Raw genomic sequence first — 16,134 nt, forward strand, 5'->3', positions numbered from 1 at the left:
ATGCGCTCTCTTTTGTCTCAATGGAAAAATCCCTCATGTATGGCAGGGTTCCATGGTGTAATGGTTAGCACTCTGGACTCTGAATCCAGCGATCCGAGTTCAAATCTCGGTGGGACCTGCTTGAATTATGAGATATAATATTTCACTAATTTCTTAGAATTTGGACTTGGAAAAACATAACGTCAAAGTTTTATACTGAAACTTATCAACGTATAAGTATGTATCTATGTACACATGGCTATATCCATCTAGATAGTGATAATACAATATAAAGAAATGAATTATTCATAAACATAAGTACTGAAGCTGAAAACTAAAAACTGTTCTTTCCCATCCACAATTTAAGCAAGAGGTTCTTTTCCTTTCTCATCTTTATGATCAGTAATAAGATAGTTCATTTTGCTGATTTCTTATCTGACAACATTCTTGACTTACACAGTGCATTTAATTGTGAATTTCTTTGAAAGAGGAATTCAGATTAATACATTTGACATGTCTTTCGAAAGATTCTACTTTGTGGTTATGGATCTACTTTAGAAAAACAGAGTGTAAATATCTGTGTGTCTTAATTTCAAGATTGTTATTTAAAAGTTCATCTCTTCTGTCCCCAAAATACACAATTTGATTCCTCAAGTTTTCTTTTAATGAAGGCTTTCCAATTAAAAAAGTTCCGTGTTCCCCTTATCAATAACAGTAAGATTTAAACAAGTAATATCTTGGATCAGCCTCTTGTGATGAGTTGAGAAAACAGAGTCAGCTCACAAAATATCTCATTATTTTGAGCCATTTTATTTCCATGTTTTCTAAAAGTTCTATCATTTGCTCACATCAAATAGACTTTAAAAATACAATCAATAAATCAATGTTTCACTCTACCCGTGTTAGATTTATGATATTTATGAATACACTTGACAGAAAAAGATTTGGTCATGAGTCATGAAAGTGGTCCCACCGAGATTTGAACTCGGATCCTTGGATTCAAAGTCCAAAGTGCTAACCATTTCACCATGGAACCTCCCATGTGACAGGGGAGGAAATTGCTGCAGCAATGTGGACATTTCACATTTTTTATTTTCTACAGTCAAAGACAAACAGAATTATATAACTTTTCTATTCTGTTCAACTTTTGCCTATTGAACTATGTTAGGGAAGGATGTTGCACAAAGGACTCAAGTAACGCTATGACTCTGTTGAACAGTACTTTTTATGTGAGATAAGATTTTGCAATAAAAGATAAGATTCCCCCGTGAATGCAATCTCTTCTGCCAAAATGGAAAGCTCAACCTGGTACAGGTGGGTTGATGGTGTTATGCTTGTCAATCTGGACTCTGAAAACAGGGATCTAAGTACAAAGCTCAGTGGGACTTATCTAAACTTTACGATTTTTTTTCCATTCAGTTCTTAGAAGTATTAATTGGAAAAACATCTCATTTACTTATAAACTTGTACGTATCAACTTATATGTATGTATCTCCCTATATATCGCTATATGTCTATGTATATTTATCGGAAATATAAATATATACATTATAAAAATACATATAATTAATAGAGGTGAAAATAATGAACAGTTGTTGCCTCTCCGCATTTGAAACATGAGCTTCTTCTCCTTCCTCTTCTATATGTCCTGAAATTGAGATAGTCACTTTTTAATCAATTTTGATCTAACAACATAGTTGATTTGTACAAAGCATATCATACGATCTGTGAATAATTCTAAAAAAGAAAATTAGATCAGTACCTTTGAGGCCTCCAAGCAAAAGCTTATATTTCATGATTGCAGATCGACTGTTGAAAATCAGCATGAGAAATGTTTTATTTCACAATTTCCATACTAATATACAAAAAACATTTGTACTATCTGAATGATACCGTCATTGTGGTTCTCTAGGTTTGATTTAAGAACACATCTCTTTCAAAATGTGCTATGTTCGCCTTATCAATAGTGTGGAAATCTTCAAAAAGGAATGCTGGGAATCAGCCCTCTGAAATGCATTTGAGAAAAACAGGATAGGATTTTGTAATGTCGCACTATTTTGTGTAGGAATGTGATGTTATGTGTATTATAAAGTTCGTATTTCTGTAACTTGTTCAAGCTGTTGGACATTTTGAAAGGAGTCAACATTTGTCTCTTTCAACCTACTGGTGTTGGATTGGAGCTATCAATAACAAAAGATGACAGAAATGTAAAAGGTCGAGATTAGTAAAATAGTACCTCAAAGAATTGGACTGGTACCTTTGCATGCAAAGTCCAAAGTGCCAAGCGTTGCTCTTTGGAGCCACCCATGTGAGAGACAGAGAAATGGATGTAGTAGTTTGGAAATGTAGAATGTTTTAATATTCTTCAGTCAAATATGATCATTATTTTGTAAATTGCATTTCCTGATAAACGTTTGCACATTTAACACTGTTATGGAGAATGCAGCTGAAAAGAATCAAATCACATTATAGCTCTTTACACTATGAGCATTCAACTGAGATATCTTTTCATCAATGTAAGAAAAGCCCCCGCACTGATGCGCTCTCTTTTGTCTCAATGGAAAAATCCCTCATGTATGGCAGGGTTCCATGGTGTAATGGTTAGCACTCTGGACTCTGAATCCAGCGATCCGAGTTCAAATCTCGGTGGGACCTGCGTGAATTATGAGATATAATATTTCACTAATTTCTTAGAATTTGGACTTGGAAAAACATAACGTCAAAGTTTTATACTGAAACTTATCAACGTATAAGTATGTATCTATGTACACATGGCTATATCCATCTAGATAGTGATAATACAATATAAAGAAATGAATTATTCATAAACATAAGTACTGAAGCTGAAAACTAAAAACTGTTCTTTCCCATCCACAATTTAAGCAAGAGATTCTTTTCCTTTCTCATCTTTATGATCAGTAATAAGATAGTTCATTTTGCTGATTTCTTATCTGACAACATTCTTGACTTACACAGTGCATTTAATTGTGAATTTCTTTGAAAGAGGAATTCAGATTAATACATTTGACATGTCTTTCGAAAGATTCTACTTTGTGGTTATGGATCTACTTTATAAAAACAGAGTGTAAATATCTGTGTGTCTTAATTTCAAGATTGTTATTTAAAAGTTCATCTCTTCTGTCCCCAAAATACACAATTTGATTCCTCAAGTTTTCTTTTAATGAAGGCTTTCCAATTAAAAAAGTTCCGTGTTCCCCTTATCAATAACAGTAAGATTTAAACAAGTAATATCTTGGATCAGCCTCTTGTGATGAGTTGAGAAAACAGAGTCAGCTCACAAAATATCTCATTATTTTGAGCCATTTTATTTCCATGTTTTCTAAAAGTTCTATCATTTGCTCACATCAAATAGACTTTAAAAATACAATCAATAAATCAATGTTTCACTCTACCCGTGTTAGATTTATGATATTTATGAATACACTTGACAGAAAAAGATTTGGTCATAAGTCATGAAAGTGGTCCCACCGAGATTTGAACTCGGATCCTTGGATTCAAAGTCCAAAGTGCTAACCATTTCACCATGGAACCTCCCATGTGACAGGGGAGGAAATTGCTGCAGCAATGTGGACATTTCACATTTTTTATTTTCTACAGTCAAAGACAAACAGAATTATATAACTTTTCTATTCTGTTCAACTTTTGCCTATTGAACTATGTTAGGGAAGGATGTTGCACAAAGGACTCAAGTAACGCTATGACTCTGTTGAACAGTACTTTTTATGTGAGATAAGATTTTGCAATAAAAGATAAGATTCCCCCGTGAATGCAATCTCTTCTGCCAAAATGGAAAGCTCAACCTGGTACAGGTGGGTTGATGGTGTTATGCTTGTCAATCTGGACTCTGAAAACAGGGATCTAAGTACAAAGCTCAGTGGGACTTATCTAAACTTTACGATTTTTTTTCCATTCAGTTCTTAGAAGTATTAATTGGAAAAACATCTCATTTACTTATAAACTTGTACGTATCAACTTATATGTATGTATCTCCCTATATATCGCTATATGTCTATGTATATTTATCGGAAATATAAATATATACATTATAAAAATACATATAATTAATAGAGGTGAAAATAATGAACAGTTGTTGCCTCTCCGCATTTGAAACATGAGCTTCTTCTCCTTCCTCTTCTATATGTCCTGAAATTGAGATAGTCACTTTTTAATCAATTTTGATCTAACAACATAGTTGATTTGTACAAAGCATATCATACGATCTGTGAATAATTCTAAAAAAGAAAATTAGATCAGTACCTTTGAGGCCTCCAAGCAAAAGCTTATATTTCATGATTGCAGATCGACTGTTGAAAATCAGCATGAGAAATGTTTTATTTCACAATTTCCATACTAATATACAAAAAACATTTGTACTATCTGAATGATACCGTCATTGTGGTTCTCTAGGTTTGATTTAAGAACACATCTCTTTCAAAATGTGCTATGTTCGCCTTATCAATAGTGTGGAAATCTTCAAAAAGGAATGCTGGGAATCAGCCCTCTGAAATGCATTTGAGAAAAACAGGATAGGATTTTGTAATGTCGCACTATTTTGTGTAGGAATGTGATGTTATGTGTATTATAAAGTTCGTATTTCTGTAACTTGTTCAAGCTGTTGGACATTTTGAAAGGAGTCAACATTTGTCTCTTTCAACCTACTGGTGTTGGATTGGAGCTATCAATAACAAAAGATGACAGAAATGTAAAAGGTCGAGTTTAGTAAAATAGTACCTCAAAGAATTGGACTGGTACCTTTGCATGCAAAGTCCAAAGTGCCAAGCGTTGCTCTTTGGAGCCACCCATGTGAGAGACAGAGAAATGGATGTAGTAGTTTGGAAATGTAGAATGTTTTAATATTCTTCAGTCAAATATGATCATTATTTTGTAAATTGCATTTCCTGATAAACGTTTGCACATTTAACACTGTTATGGAGAATGCAGCTGAAAAGAATCAAATCACATTATAGCTCTTTACACTATGAGCATTCAACTGAGATATCTTTTCATCAATGTAAGAAAAGCCCCCGCACTGATGCGCTCTCTTTTGTCTCAATGGAAAAATCCCTCATGTATGGCAGGGTTCCATGGTGTAATGGTTAGCACTCTGGACTCTGAATCCAGCGATCCGAGTTCAAATCTCGGTGGGACCTGCTTGAATTATGAGATATAATATTTCACTAATTTCTTAGAATTTGGACTTGGAAAAACATAACGTCAAAGTTTTATACTGAAACTTATCAACGTATAAGTATGTATCTATGTACACATGGCTATATCCATCTAGATAGTGATAATACAATATAAAGAAATGAATTATTCATAAACATAAGTACTGAAGCTGAAAACTAAAAACTGTTCTTTCCCATCCACAATTTAAGCAAGAGGTTCTTTTCCTTTCTCATCTTTATGATCAGTAATAAGATAGTTCATTTTGCTGATTTCTTATCTGACAACATTCTTGACTTACACAGTGCATTTAATTGTGAATTTCTTTGAAAGAGGAATTCAGATTAATACATTTGACATGTCTTTCGAAAGATTCTACTTTGTGGTTATGGATCTACTTTAGAAAAACAGAGTGTAAATATCTGTGTGTCTTAATTTCAAGATTGTTATTTAAAAGTTCATCTCTTCTGTCCCCAAAATACACAATTTGATTCCTCAAGTTTTCTTTTAATGAAGGCTTTCCAATTAAAAAAGTTCCGTGTTCCCCTTATCAATAACAGTAAGATTTAAACAAGTAATATCTTGGATCAGCCTCTTGTGATGAGTTGAGAAAACAGAGTCAGCTCACAAAATATCTCATTATTTTGAGCCATTTTATTTCCATGTTTTCTAAAAGTTCTATCATTTGCTCACATCAAATAGACTTTAAAAATACAATCAATAAATCAATGTTTCACTCTACCCGTGTTAGATTTATGATATTTATGAATACACTTGACAGAAAAAGATTTGGTCATAAGTCATGAAAGTGGTCCCACCGAGATTTGAACTCGGATCCTTGGATTCAAAGTCCAAAGTGCTAACCATTTCACCATGGAACCTCCCATGTGACAGTGGAGGAAATTGCTGCAGCAATGTGGACATTTCACATTTTTTATTTTCTACAGTCAAAGACAAACAGAATTATATAACTTTTCTATTCTGTTCAACTTTTGCCTATTGAACTATGTTAGGGAAGGATGTTGCACAAAGGACTCAAGTAACGCTATGACTCTGTTGAACAGTACTTTTTATGTGAGATAAGATTTTGCAATAAAAGATAAGATTCCCCCGTGAATGCAATCTCTTCTGCCAAAATGGAAAGCTCAACCTGGAACAGGTGGGTTGATGGTGTTATGCTTGTCAATCTGGACTCTGAAAACAGGGATCTAAGTACAAAGCTCAGTGGGACTTATCTAAACTTTACGATTTTTTTCCATTCAGTTCTTAGAAGTATTAATTGGAAAAACATCTCATTTACTTATAAACTTGTACGTATCAACTTATATGTATGTATCTCCCTATATATCGCTATATGTCTATGTATATTTATCGGAAAATATAAATATATACATTATAAAAATACATATAATTAATAGAGGTGAAAATAATGAACAGTTGTTGCCTCTCCGCATTTGAAACATGAGCTTCTTCTCCTTCCTCTTCTATATGTCCTGAAATTGAGATAGTCACTTTTTAATCAATTTTGATCTAACAACATAGTTGATTTGTACAAAGCATATCATACGATCTGTGAATAATTCTAAAAAAGAAAATTAGATCAGTACCTTTGAGGCCTCCAAGCAAAAGCTTATATTTCATGATTGCAGATCGACTGTTGAAAATCAGCATGAGAAATGTTTTATTTCACAATTTCCATACTAATATACAAAAAACATTTGTACTATCTGAATGATACCGTCATTGTGGTTCTCTAGGTTTGATTTAAGAACACATCTCTTTCAAAATGTGCTATATTCGCCTTATCAATAGTGTGGAAATCTTCAAAAAGGAATGCTGGGAATCAGCCCTCTGAAATGCATTTGAGAAAAACAGGATAGGATTTTGTAATGTCGCACTATTTTGTGTAGGAATGTGATGTTATGTGTATTATAAAGTTCGTATTTCTGTAACTTGTTCAAGCTGTTGGACATTTTGAAAGGAGTCAACATTTGTCTCTTTCAACCTACTGGTGTTGGATTGGAGCTATCAATAACAAAAGATGACAGAAATGTAAAAGGTCGAGATTAGTAAAATAGTACCTCAAAGAATTGGACTGGTACCTTTGCATGCAAAGTCCAAAGTGCCAAGCGTTGCTCTTTGGAGCCACCCATGTGAGAGACAGAGAAATGGATGTAGTAGTTTGGAAATGTAGAATGTTTTAATATTCTTCAGTCAAATATGATCATTATTTTGTAAATTGCATTTCCTGATAAACGTTTGCACATTTAACACTGTTATGGAGAATGCAGCTGAAAAGAATCAAATCACATTATAGCTCTTTACACTATGAGCATTCAACTGAGATATCTTTTCATCAATGTAAGAAAAGCCCCCGCACTGATGCGCTCTCTTTTGTCTCAATGGAAAAATCCCTCATGTATGGCAGGGTTCCATGGTGTAATTGTTAGCACTCTGGACTCTGAATCCAGCGATCCGAGTTCAAATCTCGGTGGGACCTGCTTGAATTATGAGATTTAATATTTCACTAATTTCTTAGAATTTGGACTTGGAAAAACATAACGTCAAAGTTTTATACTGAAACTTATCAACGTATAAGTATGTATCTATGTACACATGGCTATATCCATCTAGATAGTGATAATACAATATAAAGAAATGAATTATTCATAAACATAAGTACTGAAGCTGAAAACTAAAAACTGTTCTTTCCCATCCACAATTTAAGCAAGAGATTCTTTTCCTTTCTCATCTTTATGATCAGTAATAAGATAGTTCATTTTGCTGATTTCTTATCTGACAACATTCTTGACTTACACAGAGCATTTAATTGTGAATTTCTTTGAAAGAGGAATTCAGATTAATACATTTGACATGTCTTTCGAAAGATTCTACTTTGTGGTTATGGATCTACTTTAGAAAAACAGAGTGTAAATATCTGTGTGTCTTAATTTCAAGATTGTTATTTAAAAGTTCATCTCTTCTGTCCCCAAAATACACAATTTGATTCCTCAAGTTTTCTTTTAATGAAGGCTTTCCAATTAAAAAAGTTCCGTGTTCCCCTTATCAATAACAGTAAGATTTAAACAAGTAATATCTTGGATCAGCCTCTTGTGATGAGTTGAGAAAACAGAGTCAGCTCACAAAATATCTCATTATTTTGAGCCATTTTATTTCCATGTTTTCTAAAAGTTCTATCATTTGCTCACATCAAATAGACTTTAAAAATACAATCAATAAATCAATGTTTCACTCTACCCGTGTTAGATTTATGATATTTATGAATACACTTGACAGAAAAAGATTTGGTCATAAGTCATGAAAGTGGTCCCACCGAGATTTGAACTCGGATCCTTGGATTCAAAGTCCAAAGTGCTAACCATTTCACCATGGAACCTCCCATGTGACAGGGGAGCAAATTGCTGCAGCAATGTGGACATTTCACATTTTTTATTTTCTACAGTCAAAGACAAACAGAATTATATAACTTTTCTATTCTGTTCAACTTTTGCCTATTGAACTATGTTAGGGAAGGATGTTGCACAAAGGACTCAAGTAACGCTATGACTCTGTTGAACAGTACTTTTTATGTGAGATAAGATTTTGCAATAAAAGATAAGATTCCCCCGTGAATGCAATCTCTTCTGCCAAAATGGAAAGCTCAACCTGGTACAGGTGGGTTGATGGTGTTATGCTTGTCAATCTGGACTCTGAAAACAGGGATCTAAGTACAAAGCTCAGTGGGACTTATCTAAACTTTACGATTTTTTTTCCATTCAGCTCTTAGAAGTATTAATTGGAAAAACATCTCATTTACTTATAAACTTGTACGTATCAACTTATATGTATGTATCTCCCTATATATCGCTATATGTCTATGTATATTTATCGGAAAATATAAATATATACATTATAAAAATACATATAATTAATAGAGGTGAAAATAATGAACAGTTGTTGCCTCTCCGCATTTGAAACATGAGCTTCTTCTCCTTCCTCTTCTATATGTCCTGAAATTGAGATAGTCACTTTTTAATCAATTTTGATCTAACAACATAGTTGATTTGTACAAAGCATATCATACGATCTGTGAATAATTCTAAAAAAGAAAATTAGATCAGTACCTTTGAGGCCTCCAAGCAAAAGCTTATATTTCATGATTGCAGATCGACTGTTGAAAATCAGCATGAGAAATGTTTTATTTCACAATTTCCATACTAATATACAAAAAACATTTGTACTATCTGAATGATACCGTCATTGTGGTTCTCTAGGTTTGATTTAAGAACACATCTCTTTCAAAATGTGCTATATTCGCCTTATCAATAGTGTGGAAATCTTCAAAAAGGAATGCTGGGAATCAGCCCTCTGAAATGCATTTGAGAAAAACAGGATAGGATTTTGTAATGTCGCACTATTTTGTGTAGGAATGTGATGTTATGTGTATTATAAAGTTCGTATTTCTGTAACTTGTTCAAGCTGTTGGACATTTTGAAAGGAGTCAACATTTGTCTCTTTCAACCTACTGGTGTTGGATTGGAGCTATCAATAACAAAAGATGACAGAAATGTAAAAGGTCGAGATTAGTAAAATAGTACCTCAAAGAATTGGACTGGTACCTTTGCATGCAAAGTCCAAAGTGCCAAGCGTTGCTCTTTGGAGCCACCCATGTGAGAGACAGAGAAATGGATGTAGTAGTTTGGAAATGTAGAATGTTTTAATATTCTTCAGTCAAATATGATCATTATTTTGTAAATTGCATTTCCTGATAAATGTTTGCACATTTAACACTGTTATGGAGAATGCAGCTGAAAAGAATCAAATCACATTATAGCTCTTTACACTATGAGCATTCAACTGAGATATCTTTTCATCAATGTAAGAAAAGCCCCCGCACTGATGCGCTCTCTTTTGTCTCAATGGAAAAATCCCTCATGTATGGCAGGGTTCCATGGTGTAATGGTTAGCACTCTGGACTCTGAATCCAGCGATCCGAGTTCAAATCTCGGTGGGACCTGCTTGAATTATGAGATTTAATATTTCACTAATTTCTTAGTATTTAGACTTGGAAAAACATAACGTCAAAGTTTTATACTGAAACTTATCAACGTATAAGTATGTATCTATGTACACATGGCTATATCCATCTAGATAGTGATAATACAATATAAAGAAATGAATTATTCATAAACATAAGTACTGAAGCTGAAAACTAAAAACTGTTCTTTCCCATCCACAATTTAAGCAAGAGGTTCTTTTCCTTTCTCATCTTTATGATCAGTAATAAGATAGTTCATTTTGCTGATTTCTTATCTGACAACATTCTTGACTTACACAGAGCATTTAATTGTGAATTTCTTTGAAAGAGGAATTCAGATTAATACATTTGACATGTCTTTCGAAAGATTCTACTTTGTGGTTATGGATCTACTTTAGAAAAACAGAGTGTAAATATCTGTGTGTCTTAATTTCAAGATTGTTATTTAAAAGTTCATCTCTTCTGTCCCCAAAATACACAATTTGATTCCTCAAGTTTTCTTTTAATGAAGGCTTTCCAATTAAAAAAGTTCCGTGTTCCCCTTATCAATAACAGTAAGATTTAAACAAGTAATATCTTGGATCAGCCTCTTGTGATGAGTTGAGAAAACAGAGTCAGCTCACAAAATATCTCATTATTTTGAGCCATTTTATTTCCATGTTTTCTAAAAGTTCTATCATTTGCTCACATCAAATAGACTTTAAAAATACAATCAATAAATCAATGTTTCACTCTACCCGTGTTAGATTTATGATATTTATGAATACACTTGACAGAAAAAGATTTGGTCATAAGTCATGAAAGTGGTCCCACCGAGATTTGAACTCGGATCCTTGGATTCAAAGTCCAAAGTGCTAACCATTTCACCATGGAACCTGTCATGTGACAGGGGAGGAAATTGCTGCAGCAATGTGGACATTTCACATTTTTTATTTTCTACAGTCAAAGACAAACAGAATTATATAACTTTTCTATTCTGTTCAACTTTTGCCTATTGAACTATGTTAGGGAAGGATGTTGCACAAAGGACTCAAGTAACGCTATGACTCTGTTGAACAGTACTTTTTATGTGAGATAAGATTTTGCAATAAAAGATAAGATTCCCCCGTGAATGCAATCTCTTCTGCCAAAATGGAAAGCTCAACCTGGTACAGGTGGGTTGATGGTGTTATGCTTGTCAATCTGGACTCTGAAAACAGGGATCTAAGTACAAAGCTCAGTGGGACTTATCTAAACTTTACGATTTTTTTTCCATTCAGTTCTTAGAAGTATTAATTGGAAAAACATCTCATTTACTTATAAACTTGTACGTATCAACTTATATGTATGTATCTCCCTATATATCGCTATATGTCTATGTATATTTATCGGAAAATATAAATATATACATTATAAAAATACATATAATTAATAGAGGTGAAAATAATGAACAGTTGTTGCCTCTCCGCATTTGAAACATGAGCTTCTTCTCCTTCCTCTTCTATATGTCCTGAAATTGAGATAGTCACTTTTTAATCAATTTTGATCTAACAACATAGTTGATTTGTACAAAGCATATCATACGATCTGTGAATAATTCTAAAAAAGAAAATTAGATCAGTACCTTTGAGGCCTCCAAGCAAAAGCTTATATTTCATGATTGCAGATCGACTGTTGAAAATCAGCATGAGAAATGTTTTATTTCACAATTTCCATACTAATATACAAAAAACATTTGTACTATCTGAATGATACCGTCATTGTGGTTCTCTAGGTTTGATTTAAGAACACATCTCTTTCAAAATGTGCTATATTCGCCTTATCAATAGTGTGGAAATCTTCAAAAAGGAATGCTGGGAATCAGCCCTCTGAAATGCATTTGAGAAAAACAGGATAGGATTTTGTAATGTCGCACTATTTTGTGTAGGAATGTGATGTTATGTGTATTATAAAGTTCGTATTTCTGTAACTTGTTCAAGCTGTTGGACATTTTGAAAGGAGTCAACATTTGTCTCTTTCAACCTACTGGTGTTGGATTGGAGCTATCAATAACAAAAGATGACAGAAATGTAAAAGGTCGAGATTAGTAAAATAGTACCTCAAAGAATTGGACTGGTACCTTTGCATGCAAAGTCCAAAGTGCCAAGCGTTGCTCTTTGGAGCCACCCATGTGAGAGACAGAGAAATGGATGTAGTAGTTTGGAAATGTAGAATGTTTTAATATTCTTCAGTCAAATATGATCATTATTTTGTAAATTGCATTTCCTGATAAACGTTTGCACATTTAACACTGTTATGGAGAATGCAGCTGAAAAGAATCAAATCACATTATAGCTCTTTACACTATGAGCATTCAACTGAGATATCTTTTCATCAATGTAAGAAAAGCCCCCGCACTGATGCGCTCTCTTTTGTCTCAATGGAAAAATCCCTCATGTATGGCAGGGTTCCATGGTGTAATTGTTAGCACTCTGGACTCTGAATCCAGCGATCCGAGTTCAAATCTCGGTGGGACCTGCTTGAATTATGAGATTTAATATTTCACTAATTTCTTAGAATTTGGACTTGGAAAAACATAACGTCAAAGTTTTATACTGAAACTTATCAACGTATAAGTATGTATCTATGTACACATGGCTATATCCATCTAGATAGTGATAATACAATATAAAGAAATGAATTATTCATAAACATAAGTACTGAAGCTGAAAACTAAAAACTGTTCTTTCCCATCCACAATTTAAGCAAGAGGTTCTTTTCCTTTCTCATCTTTATGATCAGTAATAAGATAGTTCATTTTGCTGATTTCTTATCTGACAACATTCTTGACTTACACAGAGCATTTAATTGTGAATTTCTTTGAAAGAGGAATTCAGATTAATACATTTGACATGTCTTTCGAAAGATTCTACTTTGTGGTTATGGATCTACTTTAGAAAAACAGAGTGTAAATATCTGTGTGTCTTAATTTCAAGATTGTTATTTAAAAGTTCATCTCTTCTGTCCCCAAAATACACAATTTGATTCCTCAAGTTTTCTTTTAATGAAGGCTTTCCAATTAAAAAAGTTCCGTGTTCCCCTTATCAATAACAGTAAGATTTAAACAAGTAATATCTTGGATCAGCCTCTTGTGATGAGTTGAGAAAACAGAGTCAGCTCACAAAATATCTCATTATTTTGAGCCATTTTATTTCCATGTTTTCTAAAAGTTCTATCATTTGCTCACATCAAATAGACTTTAAAAATACAATCAATAAATCAATGGTTCACTCTACCCGTGTTAGATTTATGATATTTATGAATACACTTGACAGAAAAAGATTTGGTCATAAGTCATGAAAGTGGTCCCACCGAGATTTGAACTCGGATCCTTGGATTCAAAGTCCAAAGTGCTAACCATTTCACCATGGAACCTCCCATGTGACAGGGGAGGAAATTGCTGCAGCAATGTGGACATTTCACATTTTTTATTTTCTACAGTCAAAGACAAACAGAATTATATAACTTTTCTATTCTGTTCAACTTTTGCCTATTGAACTATGTTAGGGAAGGATGTTGCACAAAGGACTCAAGTAACGCTATGACTCTGTTGAACAGTACTTTTTATGTGAGATAAGATTTTGCAATAAAAGATAAGATTCCCCCGTGAATGCAATCTCTTCTGCCAAAATGGAAAGCTCAACCTGGTACAGGTGGGTTGATGGTGTTATGCTTGTCAATCTGGACTCTGAAAACAGGGATCTAAGTACAACGCTCAGTGGGACTTATCTAAACTTTACGATTTTTTTTCCATTCAGTTCTTAGAAGTATTAATTGGAAAAACATCTCATTTACTTATAAACTTGTACGTATCAACTTATATGTATGTATCTCCCTATATATCGCTATATGTCTATGTATATTTATCGGAAAATATAAATATATACATTATAAAAATACATATAATTAATAGAGGTGAAAATAATGAACAGTTGTTGCCTCTCCGCATTTGAAACATGAGCTTCTTCTCCTTCCTCTTCTATATGTCCTGAAATTGAGATAGTCACTTTTTAATCAATTTTGATCTAACAACATAGTTGATTTGTACAAAGCATATCATACGATCTGTGAATAATTCTAAAAAAGAAAATTAGATCAGTACCTTTGAGGCCTCCAAGCAAAAGCTTATATTTCATGATTGCAGATCGACTGTTGAAAATCAGCATGAGAAATGTTTTATTTCACAATTTCCATACTAATATACAAAAAACATTTGTACTATCTGAATGATACCGTCATTGTGGTTCTCTAGGTTTGATTTAAGAACACATCTCTTTCAAAATGTGCTATGTTCGCCTTATCAATAGTGTGGAAATCTTCAAAAAGGAATGCTGGGAATCAGCCCTCTGAAATGCATTTGAGAAAAACAGGATAGGATTTTGTAATGTCGCACTATTTTGTGTAGGAATGTGATGTTATGTGTATTATAAAGTTCGTATTTCTGTAACTTGTTCAAGCTGTTGGACATTTTGAAAGGAGTCAACATTTGTCTCTTTCAACCTACTGGTGTTGGATTGGAGCTATCAATAACAAAAGATGACAGAAATGTAAAAGGTCGAGATTAGTAAAATAGTACCTCAAAGAATTGGACTGGTACCTTTGCATGCAAAGTCCAAAGTGCCAAGCGTTGCTCTTTGGAGCCACCCATGTGAGAGACAGAGAAATGGATGTAGTAGTTTGGAAATGTAGAATGTTTTAATATTCTTCAGTCAAATATGATCATTATTTTGTAAATTGCATTTCCTGATAAACGTTTGCACATTTAACACTGTTATGGAGAATGCAGCTGAAAAGAATCAAATCACATTATAGCTCTTTACACTATGAGCATTCAACTGAGATATCTTTTCATCAATGTAAGAAAAGCCCCCGCACTGATGCGCTCTCTTTTGTCTCAATGGAAAAATCCCTCATGTATGGCAGGGTTCCATGGTGTAATGGTTAGCACTCTGGACTCTGAATCCAGCGATCCGAGTTCAAATCTCGGTGGGACCTGCTTGAATTATGAGATATAATATTTCACTAATTTCTTAGAATTTGGACTTGGAAAAACATAACGTCAAAGTTTTATACTGAAACTTATCAACGTATAATTATGTATCTATGTACACATGGCTATATCCATCTAGATAGTGATAATACAATATAAAGAAATGAATTATTCATAAACATAAGTACTGAAGCTGAAAACTAAAAACTGTTCTTTCCCATCCACAATTTAAGCAAGAGGTTCTTTTCCTTTCTCATCTTTATGATCAGTAATAAGATAGTTAATTTTGCTGATTTCTTATCTGACAACATTCTTGACTTACACAGTGCATTTAATTGTGAATTTCTTTGAAAGAGGAATTCAGATTAATACATTTGACATGTCTTTCGAAAGATTCTACTTTGTGGTTATGGATCTACTTTAGAAAAACAGAGTGTAAATATCTGTGTGTCTTAATTTCAAGATTGTTATTTAAAAGTTCATCTCTTCTGTCCCCAAAATACACAATTTGATTCCTCAAGTTTTCTTTTAATGAAGGCTTTCCAATTAAAAAAGTTCCGTGTTCCCCTTATCAATAACAGTAAGATTTAAACAAGTAATATCTTGGATCAGCCTCTTGTGATGAGTTGAGAAAACAGAGTCAGCTCACAAAATATCTCATTATTTTGAGCCATTTTATTTCCATGTTTTCTAAAAGTTCTATCATTTGCTCACATCAAATAGACTTTAAAAATACAATCAATAAATCAATGTTTCACTCTACCCGTGTTAGATTTATGATATTTATGAATACACTTGACAGAAAAAGATTTGGTCATAAGTCATGAAAGTGGTCCCACCGAGATTTGAACTCGGATCCTTGGATTCAAAGTCCAAAGTGCTAACCATTTCACCATGGAACCTCCCATGTGACAGGGGAGCA

General features: G+C 33.4%; 12 non-coding genes across 12 annotated transcripts; 5 read left to right on the forward strand and 7 right to left on the reverse strand.

Annotated features, from left to right (window-relative positions):
• The first annotated feature begins 46 nt into the window (after positions 1 to 46).
• Positions 47 to 118, forward strand: TRNAQ-CUG (transfer RNA glutamine (anticodon CUG)). Its single transcript has one exon. It is a non-coding gene; the product is annotated as a tRNA-Gln (tRNA).
• An 825-nt stretch (positions 119 to 943) lies between these two features.
• Positions 944 to 1,015, reverse strand: TRNAQ-UUG (transfer RNA glutamine (anticodon UUG)). Its single transcript has one exon. It is a non-coding gene; the product is annotated as a tRNA-Gln (tRNA).
• Positions 1,016 to 2,562: 1,547 nt separating this feature from the next.
• TRNAQ-CUG (transfer RNA glutamine (anticodon CUG)) lies at positions 2,563 to 2,634 on the forward strand. Its single transcript has one exon. It is a non-coding gene; the product is annotated as a tRNA-Gln (tRNA).
• Positions 2,635 to 3,459: 825 nt separating this feature from the next.
• Positions 3,460 to 3,531, reverse strand: TRNAQ-UUG (transfer RNA glutamine (anticodon UUG)). The gene has a single exon. It is a non-coding gene; the product is annotated as a tRNA-Gln (tRNA).
• A 1,547-nt stretch (positions 3,532 to 5,078) lies between these two features.
• On the forward strand, positions 5,079 to 5,150 carry TRNAQ-CUG (transfer RNA glutamine (anticodon CUG)). Its single transcript has one exon. It is a non-coding gene; the product is annotated as a tRNA-Gln (tRNA).
• Positions 5,151 to 5,975: 825 nt separating this feature from the next.
• On the reverse strand, positions 5,976 to 6,047 carry TRNAQ-UUG (transfer RNA glutamine (anticodon UUG)). Its single transcript has one exon. It is a non-coding gene; the product is annotated as a tRNA-Gln (tRNA).
• Positions 6,048 to 8,491: 2,444 nt separating this feature from the next.
• On the reverse strand, positions 8,492 to 8,563 carry TRNAQ-UUG (transfer RNA glutamine (anticodon UUG)). The gene has a single exon. It is a non-coding gene; the product is annotated as a tRNA-Gln (tRNA).
• A 1,548-nt stretch (positions 8,564 to 10,111) lies between these two features.
• On the forward strand, positions 10,112 to 10,183 carry TRNAQ-CUG (transfer RNA glutamine (anticodon CUG)). The gene has a single exon. It is a non-coding gene; the product is annotated as a tRNA-Gln (tRNA).
• Positions 10,184 to 11,008: 825 nt separating this feature from the next.
• Positions 11,009 to 11,080, reverse strand: TRNAQ-UUG (transfer RNA glutamine (anticodon UUG)). The gene has a single exon. It is a non-coding gene; the product is annotated as a tRNA-Gln (tRNA).
• A 2,445-nt stretch (positions 11,081 to 13,525) lies between these two features.
• Positions 13,526 to 13,597, reverse strand: TRNAQ-UUG (transfer RNA glutamine (anticodon UUG)). The gene has a single exon. It is a non-coding gene; the product is annotated as a tRNA-Gln (tRNA).
• A 1,548-nt stretch (positions 13,598 to 15,145) lies between these two features.
• TRNAQ-CUG (transfer RNA glutamine (anticodon CUG)) lies at positions 15,146 to 15,217 on the forward strand. Its single transcript has one exon. It is a non-coding gene; the product is annotated as a tRNA-Gln (tRNA).
• Positions 15,218 to 16,042: 825 nt separating this feature from the next.
• Positions 16,043 to 16,114, reverse strand: TRNAQ-UUG (transfer RNA glutamine (anticodon UUG)). Its single transcript has one exon. It is a non-coding gene; the product is annotated as a tRNA-Gln (tRNA).
• Positions 16,115 to 16,134: the final 20 nt, after the last annotated feature.

The sequence above is a fragment of the Lissotriton vulgaris genome, unplaced genomic scaffold (genome assembly GCF_964263255.1).
Source record: "Lissotriton vulgaris unplaced genomic scaffold, aLisVul1.2 SCAFFOLD_2159, whole genome shotgun sequence".
Classification (NCBI taxonomy): Eukaryota; Metazoa; Chordata; class Amphibia; order Caudata; family Salamandridae; genus Lissotriton; species Lissotriton vulgaris.